Raw genomic sequence first — 17,179 nt, 5'->3', positions numbered from 1 at the left:
TTTCCTTTGTCCTTCCAGCATCTTGTTTCCTTTTTTTTTTTTTTTTTTCTTTCAACACTCACTGCTCTTTGAATAATTCCATAAACCAAAGAACAGTGGTATGTCCTTCAGATCCTTTGCCCTATCCTTAGATTTTTCTTTCTTTCCAGTCACCAATCTGTCCTTTCCATACTTAACCTTGCATAGTAAGTGCTACTTGTTTTCCTTTCTCTCACCAGATTGTCATTTTTTTCCTGAGTGAACAGTTGCTCCTGGTTCTTTTGGTATTTTCTTTGCATCAGGCACTCTGCTGGTGCTGCACTGATTGTGTTGAAGAAGGTCCAGAGATGTCAGAGGAAGCACTGAAACTCAGGGTAGTAGGTAACGCTTCACAGAGAAGGGAAAGTTGTAGTTTTGTTTTTTTGTTTTTGTTTTTGTTTTTGTCTTGTCACTAGGCAAGCACTTGGCCGCTGCCCTATATCCCCAGCCCTGGTACACGGACTTGAAGGGATGTTGAAAGCTCTCAGATGTGCAGAGGGGAAACCATAAAGGTACCCAGATAAATGAAATAGTAAAAATGAGCCCAGAGCATGAAGTTCTTTACTCTCTCCAGCCAGTCGTATGCACGTCCCATGCTCCACCCTTTACAACCTGAAACAACAGTGTTATATGGTACAGAGATACCATATTGTATTAGTTAGTTTATGCAGTCATAACAAAATGCCATAACTGAGTGCCTTAAATAACAGGAATTTATTTCTCATAGTTCTGAAGGCTGGAAACCCACAATCAAGGTGTCAGAGAATTTGCTTTCCTTGTGAAAGTTCTCTTACTGCTTGCAAATGACTACCTTCTCACTGAGTCCTCACAAGGCAGAAAGAATTTCAGGTCTTTTTTATAAAGATCCTAATCCTTTATGGTCCCTACTCTAAGGATCTCATTTTGAACTAATTAATTTCCAAAGGCCCCAGCTCCAAATACCACCACATTGGCACTTAGGACTTTAACATATGAATGGTGAGGTCATAAACATTTAGTCCATAAGGCTGGCCATTGTAAACACTGAGTTTTGTAAGGCACTCCGAAGTTATTAAAGTCATTAACTGTTTCTTACAGACTACTCTTTGGAGCTTGCTGAGAGACTTTTAACATTATTATGGTCTTTTAAAGATAGTAAAACAGAAGTTTCAGTTTAGCATGTTAATTTCTGTAGGGCTGACAATAAATAGCATTTCTAACTAAAGTCTCTTTTGTCTTTTGATCATAAGCATTGTATTGACCAAGGGAACTTAATAAAATAATACTATTTTCTTAGTTACCTTGGAAGTTCATTAAGCATCCAGAATATTTTAGACTCTAACAGATACAGATCTGAGATATATTAAGATGACTAAGTGAGAAAATATGCCAAATGTGTAGTGGCCCATATTTCTTACATATATTTAATATGTTTTATATTTCAATTTGTGTTTAGACTGGAAAGATATTTGCTTTATGCTCTTCTCCCTTATGTTTGTTTCCCACCCAGCCAGGTGATCACAAGCCTCATAATCACAGTTGGCCTACTTTCTGCTTCTAGGCCTTATGCTTCTTGGTTCACTAAGAGCCACTCCAACTCCTTGCTCAGTGCCTAGTTGTGTCGTTTTATTTTATTGTAGAAATTGGTAGAGTAATACCTTTTAAAAAAGTAAATTTGAGCGAGGTGTGGTGACACACCCTGTAAATCCTAATGACTCAGAAGACTGAGGCATGAGGTTCACAAGTTAGAGGCCAGCCTCAGCAACTTAGCAAGACCCTCACAACTTATTGAGACCCTGTCTCAAAATAAAAATAAAAACAGGCTGGGGATGTGGCTCAGTGGCAAAGCACTTCTGGGTTTGTTGTCAAAAGCTCAGTCCTTGCCCCCAATATTGCCAATAAGGACACTGTTTTGAGAAAAAAGAAAAAGAAAAAAAAAAAAAAAGGTTTACTGCTTTGTTAGCAAAGGAGAAACACAGGGGACTCATGTCCTGAAGGCTGTGATTCTCCTATCTGCAGGAACAGGGGACTTTTAAAGAGGTGATTCAAAGACTACATTCCACATATTCTCTGTCTAGAGTTGTAAATCTCTTGATCATTTGGGAGATAGTCATTTCTGAGAACTTCTGATACCATCCCCAAAGTCTGAATTACTTTGTTCCTATGATGGGTATGTACTCAGGGACAGAGAACCCTGTCAAGGATGAGAAAGAAAGGTAATCCTGTTTCCCCTGAGATTAGGGAGGGGGAGAGATTAGGGAAAAGCAGGGCAAGAGGAAGAGAAAGAAACACATCCATTTTAAAAACAAGTTGTAGTAGAAAAGCAGCAAGGGCTATGTTCAAAGCATAAAGTGGACCACTGTACCACTCACTGTTACAGCACTGGGGACACTACCCCTGAGTTATATCATCAGCCTCTTTGGTTTTTTTTTTTTTTTTTTTTGGTCCTGCCTGTGGATTAACCCAGTCATACTTAACCACTGAGCAACATCTCCAGCCCTTCTTTGTATTTTATTTAGAGACAGATCTCACTGAGTTGCTTTAGGACCTCACTAAATTGCTGAGGCTGGCTTTGAACACATGATCTTCCTGCCTCAGCTTCCCAAACTGCTGGGATTATAGGACTATGCAACCTTGCCCAGCCCCCAGACCTTTTTATTTTTTATTTTGAGACAGGATCTCACTAAGTGGCCCAGGTTGGCTTCAAACTTGCACTCCCCCTGCCTTGCCCTCCAGAATCTTACTGGGATTAGGGCGTGTACCATCAGGTCTACTTTTTTTGGTTTTAAACCAAATGAAAAAATAAAGTTGAGGAAGGAAAGTTCCCTGGAGCACTCAAGAATCAGCAGGAAGTAATAAGAGCATGGTCTGGAGACAGAGGGCCTTTCTAATATTCTGTTTCTTATTTAATATGTGAACATAAATGTTTGGGGAGTTAAACTGATTACTCAAAATCTTAAAATCTTGTGATCAACTGTCAAGTATTCAAATCAATGAGTGAGAATTAGATCTACAGTGTGGAGCTTAAAACCTAGTAGTAACTAAATTAACTGTTAGGAGACATCGAATCCAATCTGTCATCCAACCAGACTAGCAAAAAGATTTAATAATTTTATATTATAATTCAACACTGTTCTGCCTCATTCTCACTATTAATCGTTACAAAATGGAAAAGAACTGAAGTAACACCATTTTGTTCTGACCTGACTCCATCTATGCTTGCTTAAAATGTTTTCTTTTTAGCCTCCTGACAGCTGTAAATGTCAACAGTAAGAAGGACCTTCCCGTGTCCCTGACTAAGGCCCTGATGTATAACAAAAATGACTCTCAAATGTGTAATCAAAACAATTCTCTCATGTCATCAAATATCTGATTCAACAAGGTCTTTTCTGACCTACATCCTTGTGGTTTTTGTGGTTTTTGCCTTTATAAACTCTGTATTTTCAAAATTCAAGTGCTGGGAGTTCTTTGAGGCATTAGCCTACTCCCAGTCACTCGCCTGGCATGCTCATTAAAGGACTTTTTTCCCTTCAATCTGGCTCAATAAGTGTGGTGGTCTGTAATTCTTGTGCACTGCGTAACAGTTACATCTCCATAAAGAAAATGTGTTCCTATTCTGCTGACCTCTTCTCAGGTTTCATAAAAAATAAATAAATAAACCCTGTTTACCCAGAGGTGTTTCAGAGATAGGAATTATCTGAGAAGAATTAGTAACTGCACATAAAGTTGCTATTTCCCCTAAATTCCTTAAGAGCTGAATATAAAAACTGAGCCCAAGGGATTTTTTTTCTTTAGGTACTAAGTACCAAACCTAGGGGCATTCTATCATTGAGGTTTTTGTTTTGTTTTGTTCTACTTTTTATTTTGAGATAGGGTTTCACTAAATTGCTGAGATGGGCCTTGAATTTGCAATCCTCCTGCCTCATCTTCCTGAGTCTCTGGGATTATGGGGGAGGACTACCATGTCTAGTTTATCTTTCTTTTTGAAACAGGGTATCTCTGCTACCCAGTGTAGAAAGCAAGCTGTGCCCTACTCAGTTACTCCACATTGTATGGAACAACAGTTTTCAGCCTTTGCCTAAACCTGAATTACTCCATTTGTAAAGCAGTAGTTTGTCATAAGCTACTCCATTCTGAGTACAAGTGCCAATGTGTAATGACCCTATACCTTATTTGTACAAGTAAACAACCACAACGTGCCTAGTACAACAATAAGGAACAAACTGGCAAATTAATCATGCTAATAAAAAGAACCATCTGTAAATTTATTGAAATAATCAGAAGCACATGGATGCATGAGTGTATATCAAACTCATACTGGAAAAACCAGATCCATGAACAGATTCCACACACAGACCACCAAATGAAACAACCCCCTCACTCAAGGCCCATAAAAATGAGAAGCACCCTGAGATTGGATACAGCAGCACCCAGACCATCACCTGGTCACTTATCACAACTCTGACCCAGAGCCTCCAAATATCAGGCTTCAGAAGAGCATGGTTTTCCCCGACCATGATGACCACACAAGGTCCACTACAAAGTGACATTTCAAGCTGACACTCTGAAACCGTCATCCATCTGGATCTTGGCCTAGAGTAAATTCCTGAGCTTAGACAGCTCTGCACCCTGAAGGAATTCTTCACTGGTTCCTAATCTTGTCTGATCACCTACAGTGACTTTTCATTCATATCTGCTCTCTGACTTTGCTTTCAGTTTACCCTGTGACTTCCTTAACCCTTTCTTAGCCTTTCTGTAACTATGAGTGTTATAGATCTTAGAAGTCAAGATTGGAGTAAAAGAATTTGTGTTTTTCTAGTTTATGACTAAAGGTGACCCACAAGTATTCAGAGAACAGTCACTGATAAAAGTAATATAGTTGATATAGTCGTGAATTTATTGCTTTTGAATAAATTCTGACATTGTGGAAAGACACAAACATCTTTGGTCTGTGTTAACCTGCCACCAGTGTGCTCCTCCACATTGAAACAGGTTTAATTATTTTTTTGTCTGTTTGTGGTGCTGGGGATCAATGCATGCTACGCAGGCACTCTACCACTAATCTCAGCCAGAAGTTTAATTTTTTTTTTTTTTTTTTCTGTACTGGGGATTGAACCCAGGGGTGCTTGGCCACTAAACCACATCCTCAGCCTTTTTAAAAACATTTTATTTAGAGACAGGGTCTCACTAAGTTGCTGAGACTGGCCTCAAACTTGTGATCCTCCTGACACAGCTTCCCAGCCAGATCGCTGAAATTAAAGCCCTGGCTCGCAAATTGATTTTGGTTCAGTGATGGGAGTTATAATCTACACAGGCCTCTAATATAAACTGCACAAGTATTTTTGGTAATTCAGGGAAAAGATGGCACATTTAAAGGATATCAATCATAGCAACATATTCAGGTGTAGAAGAGTCACAAAATGTATCAGTTACGGCCCTGACCAAAAAATAAAAGAAGATAAAAGGGGGAAAATGGCATGATTAAAGGCAATTAATTGAGAAGAATCTAACTCTGAAGCTATTTCAAAGGCATAAGTAGAAGTGAAGTGAAATCAACCAGGAATGGTGCAGCCCTTCCAGGGCTAACAATAACAGGGAAGCTTCTAAAGATCCTAGGCTTGGGAGGGAAAGAAGGGATGGTTACCAGAACCCAGCCCAAAGAGAGAAACTATAAGGGAAAGCCACCAGACAGGATCTGCTATCTTCTGTAAAGTGACCCAGTTAATTCCTAGGGAGGGATCCTTGGAAATAAATATCCCAATTCACTCTGCTCTCCTTCTCTTATTTCCTGCCAGTGCCTCCCAATGGTTGGACCCAACTAGAAGCTAGAAGGCAAAATGGTTAGACCCCTGGAGCACAGGAGAAAGATAGAGAATGGATCTAAGTGATACACACACATATACACACACACAGACACACACACACACACACGCACACACACAAGTCAATCTGCCAACATTATTTTCTTTAACTTCCAATTAATCTTATTTTGGAATCCATTCTACAAAGGTGGTAAGATAGTCAAGCAGTCATTAATGCCACCCTGTCTCTCCTTTCCATCCATATCCATCGTATCTAAGACTCTTACTTAGAACAAACTGTTCTGACTGTATTCACATGTACCACAGAGATGAGCAGGGTCCAGCTTGTAGGTGTGCCCAAGTCCACTGGTTCCATGGCTCTACACAATATTCATAAGAATCTTTACAATGGTCAAGATGCTGCCCAAATGTGTTCACCATGAAGATACTGACCACACTTTAAAATCCTTTCAGGGGCGCAAAAGGAGCAGGTCACAGACCAAGTTACCTATAGTAACCTGTTGTTCCTTTTCTAGGCCTCAGAACCTCCTTGCCTTGCATTTAGCTTTCACACATCTCATCTCAAAAGATACTAATGCTTCTTCCTCTCCATTCTAAACACACTAACATAGTTTTTTTGGTGGTTTGGATTTTTCACAACATAAAGAGAAGTCTTCTTAAAACGGCTTCTGCTTTCAGCCCTGCAAACTACTAACTGTCAAAATCTTGGCTTCCTTTTTGGAAGAAGGGGAAAAAAAATCACAGAAACAAACTCAGTCAGAATTTTCTCCAGTTCTTCTATTGCAGCATAGATAACATGCAATTTAATTTACATAAATCAAATTGGAAATTTAAATGGAATTGGAATAGCATAGCAAAATGAGAAATTGAGATTGATTCTGCCATGTAAGATAGAAACAAGAAAAAACGTATATGAAAAAAGAAAATCAGTGTATAAAAAAGATACTAAAACAGCTACAGCTTTGCCATTTATCTCACTCCACATATGTCCTTTACCCTCCTCTTCACTTCCATGTGTCTGAGCCTAGGAGGTTGACAGAAATGGAGAGGAGGTGGAAAGATGAAGGTAACCATATAGTGATATAACTTCATCCATAATTTTCAGACAAATCTGCCTCTGAATGAATGCTTGATTACTGTACTTTCTGGAGTTGGGAGGTTCAAATAATCTATACAGATACTAACATGCTGAGAAAGTATCAGTACAGAGTTGAAGACATTGTCCTGGCTTTAAGCCTTGACAGCCCAGAATTTGAATCCCTATTCCATGATCTACTAGTTTTATGTTAGGCAAGTCACATAACTCTTCTGAGTTTGGTTTTCTCATTGGTAAATTTAGGATAATAATACTAATCTTGCAGAGCTGGCGTAAGTATTAGAAACGATAAACATAAGGCCCCCATTTAGTACCTCCACTGCCATAGGTGATATTAAATAAATGATGCCTCCTATTAATAATCAAGGAATTGGTCTGTCTTCACTACCACCGAAAGCAGCACATGAGAAATAGGACTGAAAATTTGATGGATTAAAAATTGATTTAGTCTAACAACAACAAATGAAATAACAGGATCAACTGACAAGTAAGTGTATATACAGGAGATATGTCTGTCTGTTCTTTACAGGTTTGGGGGGAGGATGGGAGGATCCTCTGATTTCAGAAACTACTCTCATTGTGAGCGTGGTCTCCGCCTGGAGCTAGAGGCTTTAAGAATTTCAATCCAGCATTTTCTTGACAGATGTCTATCACACTCAGCACAGTGGCCTATTTCTGTAGGTAGGTACAACTTGCTTAAGAGTTTCAGCCATAATAGAGGTCAGGAGAATGCCAAGTAATCTCAAGGGACCAGAATACATTGAGAGCAGAAACTGAGACGAAGGTGTGCCCAGTTGTACCTGTCGAGCTGTCTTGGTGAATCTTATTTATTAAGTTACGAAGCAAAGTCAAGTGGTGGAGTCGGCAGACTCCTTCTGTTAAATTTGGGTAACAAAACAGCAATGAAGCACATCCTATGGGCATTTCACAGGAAGTCAAATCTATACCTAATCAACAACCAATTTCCTGCCCACAAAGCCTGTGGCTACCTTAAAGGGACACCTGAAAGTCATTTGTCTCATGGTTGAGTTCCTCTCCCTCCCACAAGTAGATGCTACTAAACTGAGAATGGTCTCATACAATTTAACTTGTGTTCTTCTGTTTTACTCTTATTAGCTATAAAGAAATAGCTTATGAGCACTAGTATACATTTTTCAATTCAAATAAAATGGCATTCTTTTATATTTTTATGTTCTTAGTCACTCCCACCCCATAAGCCTAATGACTCCTGCTAAATGCCAGTTTCCATATTTTAGCATTAAGGAAGTATTTAATTTCACAGCAGTTATAGGAATATGATTTTTTTTCAGTACTGGAAATTGAATCCAGGGTACTCTATCACTGATCTACATCCCCCTTTTTAAGTTTTTATTTTGTGGCCAGGGCATCATTAAATTTTCTGGGCTGGTCTTAAATTTGTGATCCTCCTGCCTCAACCTCCTTAGTAGCTGGGATTATAGGTAGACACCACTGTGCCAGAGTCAGAATATGAATGTGTGTGTGTGTGTGTGTGTGTATGTGTGTGTATGTGTGTGTGTGTTTCTGAGGATTGAACCCAAGGGCACTTAATCATTGAACCACATAACCAACTCTCTTTATGTTTTATTTTGAGACAGTCTTGCTAAGTTGATTAGGTCCTTGCTAAATTGCTGGAGCTGTCTTTGAAATTTTGATGTTCCTGCCTCAGCCTCCTGAGCCACTGGGATTATAGACATGAGTCACTGTACTGGGCTGAAAACACTCTTTTTATTACTACTACTTTTCATCTTAAATGGCACAGAAAGTCAAAGAGAAGGCAAAACTCCCTTGAGAGTCAAAACATTGCCAACCTCTGTAACCTGTCCAAACAGTAATACCAATAAAGTAAAAAATTATTTTACTAAATTATTTTTGAAAATATATTTTATGTCTCAAAGTAAAACAGCATTAGATCAATGTATTTCTGGAAATTTGCAAAAAGCTCATCTTAAACAGTAAATTATCATATACAATTTAGTATGGACTTAGGTGCTAAGGTTTAAATGTGTACTCACAAAATTTACATTTGACACCTAATCATCAGGGTAAATAGGTTTAGTATCCTTATAAAAGAGGTTAAAGGGAGTTTGTGAGTCTTTTGCCTTTCTACCTTGTGAGGACAGACAAAAGGTACCATCTGCTGCCACCTTGATCTTGGACTTCCCAGCCACCAGAACTGTGTGCAATACAATTCTCATGCTTAAACATTGCCTCATCTAGGACAGTTTATTATCGCAGCCCGAACAAAGTAAGACAGTAAGACTAAGATATCAGGCTGTTTATTTTTGCTCAAACTCTGCTCTCCACCATCCTTCCTTAAAAGATCAATAGTGATGCGTACAAGGGATTTAGGCAAAGTCAGAATAAAACTAGAGTTTGCTTACCGTAAGATTTCTGGAGTTCTAAGCACTAGCAAGAAGTGAAAAGTACTCTCCTCATTCATGTTTGGTCCATAATATAAAAATAAATATATATTTAGAACTACATTAGCAAATACTGCTATTTTGTGATAATTTTCTTTTTTATCAAAACCAAAGCCACATAGACAGCCAACCCCCTTGGCCCCCACTCTCTGGCTTTTCTTTTGAAATGGGGTCTCACTAAGTTGCTTAGGGCCTCTCTAAATTTGAGGCTGGCCTGGAACTTGTGATCCTCCTGCCTCAGCTTCCTGGGCTGCTGGAATTACAGGTGTGCACCACCGTGCCAGGTTATTTTGTGGTCATTTTTTGTTATGTGCATTTATACATAGTCTTTCTATCCTTCTACATTATGACTATCTATAGAAATCAAAACTCTGATGGTATCTTGAGTAATCTTTCTCTCTTGCAATTTTATTAGGAGCCAGTTACCTTCACACATTTTCTCAATTTCAACTCCCATGTTGTGGGAACATCAAAATCCACTTCAACAGGCTGGGTACAGTGATGTGCATCTGTAATCAGAAAGTTGAGGCAGGAGAATTGCAAATTCAAGGCCAACCTGGGTATATTAGTCAGAACTAGTCTTAAAATAAGAATTAAAAAGGACTGGGGCTGGGAATGTAGCTTAGCAGTAGAGCACCCCTGGTCTCAATTCCCAGGGTCACACAGACATACACACACAAATCCAATTAAACAGACATCTCCAAATACGAGTACTAAAAAGATAATTGTGTGAACAGTTAAGGTAGTGGAGAGCCAGAGAAAGTCTGACTAAGAGGAAGAGTTCAATTTAAAGAGAAGAAAAAGGGCTGGGTGAATGCCTGTAATCCCAGCAGCTCAGGAGGCTAAGGCAGGAGAATGGCGAATTCAAGCCAGCCTCAGCAAAAGCGAGGCGCTAAGCAACTTGGTGAGACCCTGTCTTGAAATAAAATACAAAATAGGGCTGGGGATGTGGCTCAGTGGTTGAGTACTCCTGAGTTCAATCCCTGGTACAAAAAAAAAAAAAAGAACTGACGAAGAAATTCATTGTATTTTTCTTTCTCTTTCTCTCTCTTTTTTTGTGAAGGGGAGGGTAAGTGCATTTCCAAGAATTTTCCTATTTGCCAAAAAAAAAAAAAAAAAAAAAAAAAAGTAGACTTTATATCTTCTAGACAAGAATCTAGGTCAGGGGCTGGGGTTGTGGTTCAGTGGTAGAGCGCTTGCCTAGCATGTGAGGCACTGGTTTGATTCTCAGCACAGCATATAAATTAAAAAAAAATAATAATAAAGGTCTATGGACAACTAAAAAAATATTAAAAAAAAGAATTTAGATTAGATATTACATGAGATATAATTCATAAACAAGTAAGATATAAGGTAAGTAATGCAGAAAATTAAACAAAGAAAGCAGACCAAAATGGGATGGGGAAAAGAAATAATTTGGACAGAAAGAGGCAGAAGCAAGCTTTTTCAGGAAGAGGATATATTTTATTCATTGTTTCGGAAAGTTCCAAAATTCTCTGAAAGTAAATTGTGCACAGCTGTTTTGTTTTCTCTCCAGAGGTCCTAATTGGAAAGATCTGAACATCTTTAGTGGCCAGAAAGTTTTGATCTATTTCTGAAGTGAGTTCGGAGTGTTTACAGATTCTCTGTATGGTTTTAACATTTTACCAGATTCCAATTCCTATGTACTTGGTCAAAGAGGAAAAAAGTTAAAACAGCACCATACCCAATGTCAGAGCATGGAAATTTTCCCATCTGAATTTTGCGGAACATATACTGGATTGGGTGTAAGTAGGCTCAGGTTTTGTTTCTGGCTTTGTTAGTAAATACAGCAATTAGGAAGTGACCTTGATAGCTTCTCCAAATGCATGGGATTGAAGTGGATACTTTACAGGGTTTATTTTCAGTTATTATTTATTAGATACACGTTCTTCCACCAAAATTGTACTAATATTCTAGTAAGAACTTGTCTAGCTGGGTGTTGTGGGGCATACCTATAATCCTGGAGGCCCAAGAAATCTGAGGCAGGAGGACAGAAGTTCAAACCCAGCCTCAACACCCCAGTGAGTCTCTAAGCAATTTGGTGAGATGCTGTGCCAAAGTAAAAAATAAAAGGGATGAGGATATGGCTCAGTGGAAAAGCACCTCTGGGTTAAAGCCCAAGTCCCCAGTACCAAAAAAAAAAAAAAAAAAAAAAAAAAAAAAAAAATGATTCTAGACCTTACCACAACGAGCTTTTAATCAGGTTAAACTTCTAGTTGCCTTGAAGACTTGTGCTACTCAACATGGTAGGCACTTGCCATGATGGATGGACACTTCCAATGTGGTAATTCCAAATTGAGATGTGCTATAGATACACACCAGAGAAGATATTACCAAAAAATTCTATAAAATCGTCGTTAATCTTTGCTTTTTGTTTTTTGTACTGGGAAGTAAACCCAGGGGAGCTTTACCACTGAATTACATTCCCAGTCCTTTTTATTTTTTATTTTGAGACAGGGTGTTGCTAATCTCACTAAATTGTTGAGTCTGGCCTTGGATTTGTGATCTTTCTGCCTCAGCCTCCCAAGTCACTGGGATTACAGGTGTGCACCACCACGCCCAGTTCTTTTTACTTTTTATTGGGACTGCTAGAAATTTTTTAATTAGGGCTGGAGTTATGGCTCAGTGGTAGAGTGCTTGCCTGGCATGTGTGAGGACCTGGGTTCCATCCTCAACACCACATAAAAATAAATGAAATAAAGATATCGTGCCTATCTACAGCTGCAAAATATTTTTTAAATAAATTTTTAAATTACGTATAGTTAATATTTGGATTTTTTTTTTCTTAACACTGGGGATTGAACCCTGGGGATGCTTTATCATGAAGCTATATTCTCAGCCCGTTTTATTTTGAGACTTAGTTGCTTAGGGCCTTGCCATATTGCTGAGTCTGGTCTCAAACTTGTAGTCCTGGTGCCTCTCAACCTCCCCAGCTCCTGGGGTTACAGAGGTGTGTTACCACACCCCACTATGGTTAGTATTTGGGACTTGAATTATATTTCAATTGGGATAGTGGTGGACCAGACCATAAACTCCTTGACTATAAGAGTCATTTTGTTCCAGTCTTTTTTTGTTTGTTTGTTTGTTTGTTTGTTTGTTTGTTTTTGGTACTGAGGATTTAACCCTGAGGCACTTTACCCCTTAGCTACATCCCTATTCCTTTTTATTTTGACACAGGGTCTCCCTAAATTGCTTAGGACTTTGCCAAATTGCTGAGACTGACCTTGAACTTTCAACTTTCAATCTTCCTGAGCCTCTAGAGTGGCTGGGGTTATAGGCGTGGACTACCAAGACTAGCATTCCTGTCTTGTTCTACATAATGTCCTAATACCTAAAGGGAATAATCAATAATTGCACTAAATGCTATAATTAGTGAATATCCAAACAAAGCATAATAATTAGGGTGTTCTTTTCCTTGAACCTTGCTGAAACTTTTTGAAAAGCTTTTGCTTTCTTATTCTACTTTTTTTTTTTTTTTTTTTTTTTTTTTTTGGCACAGGGTATAGAATCCAGGGATACTTTGCCAATGAACCACATGCGTGCCCCGCTTTTTTTGAGGTAGAGTTCCACTAGATTGCTTAGGTCCTCCTTAAATTGCCCAGGGCCTCACTAAATTGATGATACTTGCCTGAAATTTGCTATCCTTCTGCCTTAGCCTCCAAGTTGCTGGGATTACAAGCGTTTGCCACACTGGTTTCTTGTACTGTTTTTTATTTTATTTTATTTTATTTTATTTTATTTTATTTTATTTTATTTTATTTTATTTTATTTTTGTTGTTGTTGTTTTTAATTCCAAGCTATTTCCATTCTGTTTTAGTTTTGCTTCAATTTGGTTTAGGTCAATATTTCACTGTTTTTCAGTTTCAGATATGATGATATATCAATGAGTCCTCACTTCAAGCTCTAGTACCTCGAATGACTTAAAGACTCCTTAATCTCCTTAGTCAGTTAACAGCATTTTCTTTCCAGGCATGGTAGTGATGCATACCTATAATTCCAGCCACCCGGGAGGCTCAGGCAGTAGGATTTCAAGTTTGAGACCATCCTTAGCAATTTAGTGAGGCCCTGAGCAACTCAGTGAGATCATCTCAAAAAATAAAAAGGTCTGTGGATGTAGCTAAGTGGCAAAGTGCCCCCTGGATTCAATCCCCAGTACCAACCTAAAATAAACAAACAAACAAATAAATAAATAAATAATTTTTAAAAACTACATTTTCTTCTGTAGGACAGTCTCTTGTCAACTTGGCATCATACTTAGCCTCTTCAAAGGCAGAAATTGCATTTCCCAGAATCTCCTTTCTTGTATAATTCCAGGTTGGAATATGTCAATAAGATGCACTGGTTCAAGATTTAGAAGGCAGAGCTGGGCATGGTGGTGCATGCTTGTAATTCCAGCAGCTGGGAAGGCTAAGGCAGGAGGATTGCAAGTTTGAGGCCAGCCTCATCAATTTAGCAAGGTCCTAAGCAACTGAGTGGGCTCCTATCCATAAGATAAAATATAAAATAAAATAAAAAGCTGGGGATGTGGCTCTGTGGTTAAGCACTCCGGGTTCAATTCTGGTACCAAAAAAGATTTAGAAGGCAGAAGAGGAGGACATCATTCTTTTCCAGAGTGAGTTTCAGGAGGATACATGGGCAGATGGAGGTTCAAAGCTGCTTCCTGATGAACTTCTTGAGAAGCTCCTACATCTGTGTTACCAACTGAGAGGGTGCAGTTGTGGACTCACCATGAAGGCAATGAGCTTCAGGGCTTCTGTCTTGCATGAACCCTTTCTGAGACTCTGAGAGTATCCCTAGCAATTTTGTACTTATAATTTACCTTATTATCTTTATTTTTTAAGAGGAATCTCCAAATTGCATTTACTTAAAGTGTCATAAAACCTGGATCTAACCCTGAATGATTGAGACCTTATGATTCTAGTGACTGCAGAAAAAATTCTGAACACCACTGAGACTGGAGTCTGAGATCTTTAGTGAAACCTCTCTGACTTTTCCTCCCTCTGCCCTTCCGAATTCTGTATAGCATTCACCTCCTTCATACTAGGAATAGAGGGGCTTTTGTTTTCATGACCAAATTAGTCATTGCTTAAAAATGATTGCTGTAATCAATTAAATTATGATTCTTCTTCTTCTTCTTCTTCTTCTTCTTTTGTTCCACTTAATCTGAAATTTAAGAAATATTTATGTTTTCTTATAATACAAGTGATAGTGACAAAAATCCAATATCACATCAAAACAGAAAAATATGAGCAAGCTCATATTTTTTTGAGCAAGCTCCATCTTGATCAACATTGGATCCTCACAACATAGTACTTGGGCACTCGGGGTGTACTACTATAAATACAGGAGTGAGTGCATGAGTTAAGAAGTAAGGGAAGGAGTGGATGTAATTATGTGCATCTGTGCCCAGGTTGCTTCCTAGTTATGATTATTAAAACAACATAGATCTTGTGTGTTCTCATTAATTCTCTCTAGATTTATTTAGCACAGTACCAAGAACTCCCAGCTGCTTTTTTTGGATGAAAATGATGACTAGTTTTGGGAGCCATTCCAGTGCAAATTCTAGGAAATCCCAGAGTGCAACTGTAATTACTTCAGGGTCTTCCAGAGGTTAGAGACCACACCTGTTAGTTATTAATTATTTTCTAAGGGTGAATATATTTTAAAAAATAAATTTGATGATTTGATTACTTTGAAGAGTTCAGCTCTTCCCTTTAGTTTGGTAATAAGAATTGAACCTAGGGGCACTTACCACTGAACTAATCCCCAGCCTTTTAATTTTTTATTTCGATACAGGATCTTGCTGAGTTGCTGAAGCTGGCCTCGAACTTGCTATCTTCCTGCCTCAGACTCCTGAGTGCTGGGATTTACAGAAGTGTGCCACCACACTCGGCTCTCATTTTTTTTCTCCTCGTAATTCAATTCTGAATGACATAAAGCAATGAAAATCTTTTTTTTTTATTTTTTGATAAAAGGTCAATGACCTGTACTGTCCAGAATAAATCATGCTTATAATTTACGACCATAATCTTTTCTTTATTTCTGGTTTTGGGGAACTGAACCCAGGGGAAATTTACCACTGAGCTATATTCCTAGCCCTTCTTTTCATTTTGTGACAGGATTTCCACTAAGTTGCTTAGAGCTTCACTAAATTGCTGAGACTGGCCTTGATCTTGCAATCTTCCTGCCTCAGCCTCCTGTGTTGCTGGGATTATAGGTGTGTGCCACCCTGCCTGGCTGTCCATAATCTTTTTTAAAAAATTGAGAATTTAATCATGCTTAGAGTTAGATCAGCATTTTTTAGGTATTCATGTTTATGTAATATTTCTGTATACTTCATATTGAAATCAAATGCAAATATGAATCTACATTTAGGAGGTTATAATTTTTTTTGTACTGGAAGATTGAACTCAGAGGTACTTAACCGCTGAGCCACATTCCCAGCCTTTTTATTTTTTATTTTGTTATCAGATCTCACAAAGTTGCTTAGGGCCTCACTAAGTTGCTGGCCTCAATCCTGTAATTTTTAAAATGTAGATGAGCTGCCTAGAAAAGCCCAAGTTCTGTATTTTGCTATTTTTTCTAAGAACTTATTTTCTTTAATATATACTTGTCATGGTTGGAATAACAAAGTAAGAATGCAGGATAGTTTCATATTGATAATGAACATGAAGACAAATAAGCTTAGAAGAATTGGTTCCTCTCCCCCACAACATGGAGTTGAATTCAGGGTCTTGCAAATGCTAGACAAGTTCTTTACTGAGTTATAAGCTACATCTCCGGTTCATTGCTTGTTTTCATTTTGTAAACATTAACTATATTTAAGTTATATACTAAGTATTGTGTTAATCAGTGGAGACACAAATATAAACTATACTTGCCTACCCTCCTGATGTGGGGCAGACAGCCACATAACTAACGAATTCCAGGAAAAAAAAAAAAAAAAAAAAAAAAAAGGAAATCATTAGAGGGAACAGGGAATTTAGAAGAGGAGCTTTTGTTGGACCAGACACTGGAGTCACATATGATAATCTCATCTACTTGTCATAACCCTTTAAGAGCCTCTCATAAAGGAGGAAGCTGGCCATGGGATATTGAATACCTGGCAATTTAATAAAGAGCTGAGCCAGAACTGATGGGGGGTTCTCCCTGAACCCTAGAGGCCAAATAGTCTTGCATTCCGGATAGTAAATGGGTCCAGGTCACAGTCTCTTTGGCCATGTGTTCAGCATCATTCAGCTCATTCTTTAGAGGCCACGTGGACTCTTCAATCTGGGAATAATGTTTACTGGGTGATCCCTTTCTTTGTACCTCTCATCCTACAGGCTAAGAAAGCTCAGAGGTAATTGGAGAAGTAGGAAATGGATTTATTAATTTTTTTCAAATACATTATTAAGTATATATTAGCAACCCTCTTATCTGTTGCCTTTGAATTAGTATAAACACTGAAGAATCTGCATTAATTCTGAGGTCTGGACCTCAATTTTATCACCTGTGGGCGATGTATTAAATTATCTGCAAATTACTTTCCAAGACCTAAGTGCCAAATACTTAGGATTTTATTGTTCCAGTTCTTAACTGCTGTAGCAAAAACAATTTCTGGAGTTTGGTAAATGTTGAATGAATACACAGAAAGGGTTGAAAAGACGAGTGTTGAGTGAAGCGCAGCTTAATTCGCACGCCCTATTTTACTTCTCCTAAAGGTCAGTTTCAGGTGTAGAATGTCTTGAGGGAGGACAGCCTCTTTGCCCTGCTCCGACAAAGGGACAGCAGCGCGGGTTCCGCTGGAAACGCCAAATGAC

This window comes from Sciurus vulgaris, assembly GCF_902686455.1.
Source record: "Sciurus vulgaris genome assembly, chromosome: 5".
In the NCBI taxonomy this organism is placed as follows: Eukaryota; Metazoa; Chordata; class Mammalia; order Rodentia; family Sciuridae; genus Sciurus; species Sciurus vulgaris.
This window is presented reverse-complemented; position numbering follows the sequence as displayed.